This window comes from Cricetulus griseus, chromosome 5 (assembly GCF_003668045.3).
Source record: "Cricetulus griseus strain 17A/GY chromosome 5, alternate assembly CriGri-PICRH-1.0, whole genome shotgun sequence".
In the NCBI taxonomy this organism is placed as follows: domain Eukaryota; kingdom Metazoa; phylum Chordata; class Mammalia; order Rodentia; family Cricetidae; genus Cricetulus; species Cricetulus griseus.
The window spans coordinates 131,955,905-131,965,259 of record NC_048598.1 but is presented as its reverse complement, the minus strand read 5'-3'; the positions used below and the strand labels follow the sequence as shown (position 1 = coordinate 131,965,259).

The window sequence follows — 9,355 nt, the reverse complement described above, 5'->3', positions numbered from 1 at the left end:
GGTGAATAGGTTCTAAATCTCTCTTTGAGAGGCATCTCCCCAGGATGGTGGAGTAGCACACACTGCCTGGTTTACTGTCCCCCAAACCCAGAGTTCCCATGGCTGTCATCCTGGGCTGGAAGAGCCTCCTGGGTCTCCTGTTGGTGGCTTCCTCCCATAAATCAGCTACAGACAGCTGCAGCCACTTGCACCCTGGGATAGAAAAATAGACCCTGTTGCTAGACAGCAACCCAGGCTCCACAAACATGGCGGGATCAGAGGGCAGGGGGCGCCTCGCCCAGGCACTACCCAAGCAGGCCTAACAGCCGGGTAGATACATTTGTTTATTTTCACAGTGTTATTGCTGTCTGTACCTCAAGAAGGAGGCCACCCCGCCCCCTGCTGTGCCGATGTGGAGGCCACTTACTGCTCGCCACCGGAAAGGCCCGCTGACTGCTGGCTGATTTATTTATTTTAGTTGCACATTGACTGTCTGCTAGGTCTAAGTTTGGAAGCCAACAGGAAGTCATTCAGTCTAATACCAAGCGTTCAATACGCGTGCTCTATTTGGCCCAACAAATGTTAGGCTGAGCAGGAAATGTAAAGCCTTCCTCTGATGTATTCCCAACCCCTTCCCATCCTCAGCACCAACCCCATTCTCCATAAAACCCTGCAGCACCATCCAGCTCAGGTTGGCTGTGAGGTGGACTTCTTCCTTTGATGTGAGTGGCTCTCTTCCAAAATAAGTTTTTTAACATTTTTCTGTGAAAATGTATTAACAATGGATGAAGTGGACACACACACACACACACACAATTTACAGTGAACTCCTGTAAGACCTCTACCTAGATTCTACCATTAACACATTTCTGTAATTGGTTTCTAATGTATCTACTCATTTTATCTTTGACACACCTCAAAGTCAGCCTCAGCCATCCAAGTGCTTTCTCTCAGTCGGGAATTGGGGCTGTCAGTCACTTGGCTTAAGTATTTGTTTGCACTTCCTTTGTTTCAGGGCGGAAACGCTGGCTTCCCAATGTATGCTGCTGGCATTTGGGGTGCGATGTCTCCTAAGATTCCCTGGAGAGCTGCACCCGACTGGCTGTAGAACCCATCTGCCATGCACATTTTCCATCACTCAGTCCCAGCTTATGCTTTCTCAAAGGAGGGTGTTGGTTGAGATCCTGGGACAAAAATGGAAAATATTTTGTTCATAAAGGACAAATGTATACTTTGCTGTATTCCAAACCCTATGAAGTTATAATAAAGTTTCCCAATGTCCCCACTTAGTCAATCTCCCTCTTTAATCCGTTACAAGCAACCACTATGCTGAATGTTTTCATTATAGATGACGTTTGCCTGCTCTATTAGATGCATTTAACCATATATTATGCTCTCTTTGGACAGGGCCTGTTTCAATCAGCAGAATATGTTTTGTTGGTTTTGTTGGGTTTTCAATTTTTGGAAATTAAAACATATAATTACATTATTTTACCCCCTCCCCTTTCTCCCTCCAACCCTTCCCATGTACCCCCTACTTTCTCTCCCTCAAATTTATTGCCTCTATTTCTTTAATTGTTGTTGCTATATATGTGTGAATATATGTGCATATATACACATACATACATACATACATACAACTTGACCAGTCTGTATAAAGTTACTTGAATGTATATGATTTTAGGGCTGACCATTTGGTATTGGATAATTGTACTCTTCCCTGGGGAAAACTATTTCTCCTGATCTCAGCATTCCTTGGTTGCCTGTAGTTCCTTGTTTAGGGTTGGAGCCCCATGAGATTTCTCCCTTCTATGTGAGCATGTCCATTGGTGTCATCCTTGTTCATGTCTTGTATAGGTAGCCATGCTAATGAGACTTCATGGGTGTAACCTGCCTGGCATTTCTAGGAAATGCAATCTCCCAGCATATTTCTTGGTCCTTTGCCTCTCAAAATCTTTCTGCTCCGTCCCTCTTAAGATATTCTCTGAGCCTTAGGTGCAGAAATTGTAGAAGTATATACTGGGGCTGGGTACCACATGGTCACCTGTTCTCTGCCCTTTGATCTGTTATGGTTTTCTGTAATGGTCTTCATCTGTTTCGAAGAGAAGCTTCTTTGTTGTAAGGTAATAGTTATACTTATCTGTGGGCATAAGGATAAATGTTTAGGTTGTGGGGTTTCTCTCTCTCTCTCTCTCTCTCTCTCTCTCTCTCTCTCTCTCTTATTTTCTTTCTTTCTTGCTGTCCCCCAGACCAAGGTAGTACTGCTGTTTCTGCCTCCCAAGGGCTGGGATCACAGGCATGAGCCACCACCTCCAGCTTGAAATTGTACCCCACCCCCAACACAAAGCTGTGTCCACCCCCAGAGCCGGAACACAGTCCCTCACTACCACAAATTATTGAGTTTCCCCAAATTATGGGAAATTGCTGAGGTCAGCATGCTGCAGGTGCAATGGATGACCCTTCCCCTAGAAAGCCGCCTTCTCTGCTGTGCTGTCTCTGGCTAGGTAAGTACTGACATTTTAATTTAGAAAATCACTTCTCAGTTTTTCTCCTTTTGCTACAATTCTAAGTCCTAGCTCAATCAGTATTCCTAACTTGGTCTTAAGGTTTATTTTTCATTTTCTATAAATATTATGAGTACTTGAGTGATCTAGAGGCTGAAATCAATGCATAGTTTTTGAAATAATTATGGTCACTAGTAATAGACTTTTCTATTATAACCTCTTGGAGGACAGTGTATCTTAGGAATTGGGGGAGTCTATTTTTGGCAGTAAGATTTGATGAGAATAGAATTGTGGGGTGTAGAGTTTGAAGGAGTGAAGTCAGCAAGATTGTGAATTTCCAGTTTCATTGCTTATTTGATGGCAGCTCTCTGAATGTTACTCAGCCCTTGGAGATTTCTTTCTATCCTGGAACATTGTATTTTGAGACCTTAATTCTACTGCAGGCCTCCTTAGCTTCCTTGGCAATTTGTTCTGCTGTCTGTCCTAACTCTATCTGCTGCTGTTTGGGCAGCCCATGTATATAAATCTTTAAAACTAAACAAAACAACAAAAACCTTTGTCTCCACCATTTCTGCTTCAAATGTGATGGTGGAAGTCCTTCTTTGTATATGTTTGTCTTATTGGTTGATAAATAAAGCACTGTTGGCCAATAGGGGAGCAAGATAGGTGGGGCTAGGAGTCCAGGAGGATTCTGGGCAATGTAGTAACTAGGAGTCGCCATGTGATCCCAGGAAGAGAGGATGCATGCCGCTGGTATCCTCGATCAGATAAGTCTTTATAAAATATATATATTAATGGTTACGGTTGATACGTAAGACAGAGCTAGCAAATACAAAACCCTAGTCATTGGCCAGCAGCATTGTAAATAATATAAGACTCTATGTGTTATTTGGGGGCCCTAACGTGGTGGGGAAACTCATGCAGTTGACAGAAAGAGTTATCATTACACAAATGTATCTATCAGCCTTGACCTTTCTTCTGACAGACGTCAGAGTTGTTCTCTAAAAGCACCAGAATGATGTTAATCCTATTTCTTTCACTATGACAAAATACCTGAAACAATCAACTTAAAAGAGGGAAAGATTTTATTGCTAGTTTCAGGGATTTAGACCACAGTCACATGGACCTATTGTTTTGGGCCAGTGAAGCACAATGGATCATGGGCCAGTGAAAGCACAATTCATCATTGTAGGAATTAACAGGGGAGCAGTGGGCTTCCCTGATGGGAGCTTGGAAGCAGACAAAGAGAAAAGAAGAGATGGAGGTCACAATATCCCTTTAAAAGGCACATCCCCAGCGTTCTCACTTCATTCTACAAGCCTCCCCTTAATGTCCTGGATGGACCATGCCTTTAGCACTGGATAATAAACCTCAGATCCAAGTTACAATAGTTATGACTAGTAATCTCTGTTACCTAGAATGAAAGGCCCATATTGGAAAACAAGATGTGTGTGTGTGTGTGTGTGTGTGTGTGTGTGTGTGTGTGTGTGTGTGAGTGTGTACACACGTGCAGGTGTATATGGCTGTGCATGTGTGTGTGCAGGAAGTCAGACGAGGACACTGAGTGTCCAGCTCTATCACTCATCCACCTTATTCACTTGAGATAGAGTTTCCCACTGAATTAGAGCTAGACTGGCACTGAGCAAGCTCCGGTGGTTGTCCTGTCTCTGCCACTCTCAGTGCTAGGGTGACAGGGACCTAAGTCCAGCTGCCATATTCAGGTCACCATGATTATATAACAATATTCTTACCCACTGATCATCTCAATGCTTGCTCAGAGCCTGATTCTGTGTTAATGCACACTATAAGCATTATAACTTCATTCAATTTCCATGCCTGTATCAATGAAGTAAGCCATTCTTAGAAGCATGCTTATTTTTAAATGAAGAGCCCAAGGTTTAGAGAGGCTGGGTGAGCACAGATAGTCATTTAGCTGGCAAGATATAGAATCGTAGAATCCATATCCCAGCAGCGTGATTAGAGTGGAAGACTTTATGTTTTATATTATTCCCACGTAGAATGATGTTGTCCTGTTTCCTGGCTTCAGTTGTGACACTTCTTATCTCCTTCTTACCTCACTCCATGCTTCAGGCACACTGACAGATTTACTGTGGCCAGACACAAGCCAGACTCTCCCATAGCTCCTTGACTTGTCAAAGGCTGCTGCATCTGCCTGACCTGGAGTATTTGATCCACTCCTCACCTTTTCTATCCGTTGAGAGCATCCCTCCAGAATGAGGCCAAGCATTGCTGCTCTCATGAAAGCTTCTAAATCTAGAGCTCTTCCTGGCTCCTCTCTGTGTTTCTTTGCAGCATGAGTGTCTTGGTGTTGCTTTGGTGTTTCAGTCTGTGAGTTATGTGAGGCACAGCCTTGTCTGTATTCTAGAAGTTAGGTGGGAGGGCTTCCTGGGGAACAGACACTGAGAGCAGGAACTAGGATGAAGAGAGAGGCTCTGAACTGGGATGTTGAGTGGAACAGTTATGTCGGGGGCGGGGCGGGGGGGGGGCTCTATGGATGTGAAACTGTCCTGTGGCAACTCCTCACTGAGGTGAGGGGGCAACCTCTATGCTCTAAGGACTACCAGTCACTAGATGCATGCTGCTCCTGGGAGAGGACGTAATTGTAGGCGTCATAAGAACAGCTTGAGAGAGCTAAGTTTTGAGCCTACGGTACCCAAAGACCATTGGACATCTCAGCTCTGAATAGTGTACTTCTTTATGAGAGTTGTTGTGGTCATACAGACATGGCGTCTCTTCACAGCAATAGAAACCCTAACTAAGACAGAAAGAAGTTGGTACCAGGGACTGGGGTATTGTTGTGATAGGCCTGACCATGTTTGCTTGGAGGAGTTTGGACTCTGGTACTTTGGGTTTGGAAAACAGTGGAATACTTTAAGCATTGTTCAGTGGTTCATACTAGTAGGAATATGGAAGACAGTGGTGCTTAGAGTTATTTGAATTATGGTTGGCTCACTCAAGAGGTGTCAGATGAGAAGAATTTTAGTATGTTGCCTAGAGATCATTTTTGTGATATTTTGGTGAAGAAAGTAGATACCTATTGCCCTTGCCTGAAGAGTCTGCCCAAGACTACAGTGAAGAATTTTGAATTAATTCTGTTGGCAGAGGAAATCTCAAAATAGCCTACTATAGACTCTGTTGTGTGGTTTTTAGTGGTAACTCTAATGAATGTTTATAATGAAAAGGAGCAAGCTGAGCAGGGTAAATTACAAAATGAAAATTTTGAGGAGAAAAAGAGCACCAGGAAGTGGAAGAGAGCTAAATTCTGTGTTCCCGGGAGATAAACAGATTAAGAAATGAGAATAAAGGAATAAAGGATTGGTGATCCCAGGGCAAGATTCCACCCAGGTAAATTTCCAGTTTTTTGAAAAGGAACTGAAGAAAAGCTTAGAGCCAGGTTTGGTGGTACATACCCTTAATCCCAGCACTCACAAGGCAGAGGCTGGCAGATCTATGAGTATGAGGTCAGTCTGATATGCATTATGATACAGCTGTAAAACTTTGGGGGACAGGGAAGGGACTGTGGTGGTTTAAAAGAAAATGGCCCCCAAAGGGAGTGGCACTATTAGGAGGTGTGGCCTGGCCTTGTTGGAGGAAGTGTGTCACTGGCGGGTTGGGCTTTGAGGTCTCTTGCTCAAGCTTCCCTCAGTGTGACTGCCAGTTGACTTCCTGTTGCCTGTAAGATGTAGTAGCACTCTTAGCTACAGTGCCACATCTGCCTATATGTAAGGGAGCCACCCCAATGAAATGTTTATGAGTTTCTATGGTCATGGTGTCTCTTTATAACAATAGTAACCCTAACTAAGGCAGAGTCTATGAAGAACATAGATCACTTATGTAGGGCATGCAGTCTATGCTTCACACAGTCATGTTTAATAACTGGAAAAAAATTAGATGCTGTGGAAATGGATTAGTATGTTAATTGCAATTGTGCTAAAAATAGTTATTTGATTTCTTCAAGATTGAAAATTTCCTCATATGTTCAGTATTGCCTATCAATAGAGTTGACATACCTGGATGAGTATATGTCTAAATTAAAAGAATCTTTTCATTTTGTTTTGTAATCATCAACAGAACACAGGATCATGAGCATAAGGTAAACACGTTTATGGGTTGTTATTAGAGCTTGGGACCAGGCATGTGACTTTGGTGCACCTGCTTTCTTATGAAGGTCACAGTGGGATTAAATGGGTCCACTCAAGCTTAAAGCAGTGACTTAAAGTGCCAGTGTGTTGACAGGTTCAACTTTAGTCTGTAGAATCTGTAAGAAAAAAGTCCCCTGCCTCCTCATTCCTGAATATTACTGAGTTGGCCCTGGGATATGGCCTTCTTGGTTTACAGCCTCCTGAAGATAGAATGAATTTCCATCCTAGTTCCTCTCACCCGGAAGTGGCCTATTGGAAGAAGACTCTGGCCTTGGGAACCACAGAACCTTTGACCTCCAACTACCTGGAATCTAAGCTACCACTGGAGAGACTCCGAAAGAATGAGCCTGTTGGTAGAGTTGTTCCCTTTGTGGATTATCTCAAACTGTTAGAGAATGACTGAGATTGTTTACTTCCCTGCATAAGCACATATACCATTTGTCATTCTGAATGTAACAGGTACCTCCTGGTTGTCAGCTGGAGGTCCTTGGACAAGTTTTCAGATCTGCTTTCTTTACAAGGATGCAGAAACCCTAGTCTCCTTTAGCTTTCTTCCTTTGGGTTCAAGACAAGATTTAGGAAGAGGGATACTGTAGCATCTTGCAAAACATTCTCTCTTCACATTTCATACAGTGGCCCAACTTTTCATTGGAAGTGCTGTTTGTAGAGCATCCATCCATCTTGGCATGGCATTCTTCAACATTTTATGAGTGACTGCATAAATTCATCTAATGAACACTTGAATTGAATGCCTCTCATATAGCAAGTATTGCTTTAGGCGCTAGAAACACAGCTATAAAGAATCAGATCAAATCCTTGCTTACACAGTGTTAGTAGTCCAATGAGGGGAAACCATCCAAAATAGTGAGGAAAACATGGCAGACTTCACAAAGGGTGGATCATGCAGCTGGGACTCCTCATAACTTGATAGACCAGGAAGCAGAGTGTTTGTGTTGGAAGCAGAGCTAGCCAGTAACTCTCAAGCCCTACCCTCATGGTCCCACCTTTTCTGGCTTTGTTCCACATCCAAAAGACTATAATCTTCCCAAACAGTGCTAGTAGCTGGGAGACAAGTTGTTCAAACACATGCCCTTGTGGGTGGTGGTGCTGGTGGTGGTATTTCACATTCCAACCAGAACAGCTATCATATCTGCTACATAGGAGAGTGAGCCAAGAAAAGGAATATTGCATAATGGTGGTTGGAGACCTTTTAATACAGATGAGATGATATTTAAGCAGAGGTTTGAAAGAGATAAGACAGTGAACTGTGTAGATATTGAAGAGAAAACATTTTGGATGAAGTGACACAGGCTGACTTATAGTTTAGCATAGATCACTGATTAGTATGTGTCTTAGTTAGGGTTTCTATTGCTGTGATAAAACACCATGACCATAAAACAAGTTGGCGAGGAAAGGGTTTATTCAGTTTATACTTTCACATTGCTGTTCATCACCAAAGGAAGTCAGGACAGGAACTGTCCTGTTCTACTCAGGTAGGACAGGAACCCGAGGTAGGAGCTGATGCAGAGGCCATGGAGAAGTGGTGCTTACTTGCTTGCTCCCTGTGGCTTGCTCAGCCTGCTTTCTTATGGAACCCAGGGCCATCAGCCCAGGGATGGTACCACCCACAATAGGCTGGGCCTCCTCTTTCAATCAGAAATTAAGAAAATGCCTTACAGCTGGATCTTATGCAGGCATTTTCTCCATCAAGGCTCCTCCCTCTTGGTAGCTCTAGCTTGTGTCAAGTTGACATAAAAATGAGCCAGTGCAGTCTTCAGGGGACAGATACAAGAGAAGATGGGAGACAGTTAAGAGGTCACTGGGGAGGAAGTGCTGTAAGGGCAGGACTTGAGAGTTACGGTCTGCTTCTGCTACCAACCCAAATGCTCCGTCAAGTGTAGAGGGATGATGATGGTAAAGTCGAATGCACTGAGAGTTGTCACATTTTTAATTAGTCTAGATGTAAGGGTTAATGGAACTTGGTGATGGATTGATATGATAGAAAGATAACTTAAAAGATTTTGCCTCTGGCAGTTGGGTGAATTGGAAAAGCTATTGACCATCAAGCAGACAACCGAAAGTGGTTGGTTCTCTATAGAAAAACAGAAGTTCAATGTTGATATCTGAGGTGCTGAGTGATGGTTAGGAATATGAGTTGAACACTAAAGGAAGACATTAGGGTTATAGAAGTAGACTTTTGAGCCATCAGCATATGGATACTATCTTAAGCCAGGGTAATACGTGAAATCACCCACAGAGTGGGTGTAGATGGTGATGATAGAGCATCATGATAAAGTCTGAGAGCTTCCCATGTTCAAAGGTTAGAGGAGACAGAGAAAGATTGGCCACCAAGATCTTCTGGGAAATAGAATCAAGACAGTGTTTCAAGAAAAAAAATTGATGTTATTTGCTTCTTATGCGCTTGGTCTGATAAAGACTTAGAAATGAGCATCGGGTTTGGCCAACAGACTCACCTTTTTATAAGCAGTTTTGGAGTGTAGGACTGGGGGTCAAGCAGAGTCTTCTCTTATCTATGTCCCTGGGTGATTGCATTTATAGTCTTGGCTTGAGATGGTATTTATATGCTGATGACCGACAACTTTATTTCTTCAACCCCTTAATGCCCAGCCTATATTCCTAACCATTCACCCAACATCCTATGTATCAAAATGGAACCTTTGTGGAATAAGTGTATTCAAACCTTTGTTG

General features: G+C 43.1%; 1 pseudogene; it reads right to left on the bottom strand.

Annotated features, from left to right (window-relative positions):
* Positions 1–2,338: 2,338 nt before the first annotated feature.
* Positions 2,339–2,491, bottom strand: LOC113831784 (annotated as a pseudogene).
* Between the last annotated feature and the right edge of the window lie 6,864 nt (positions 2,492–9,355).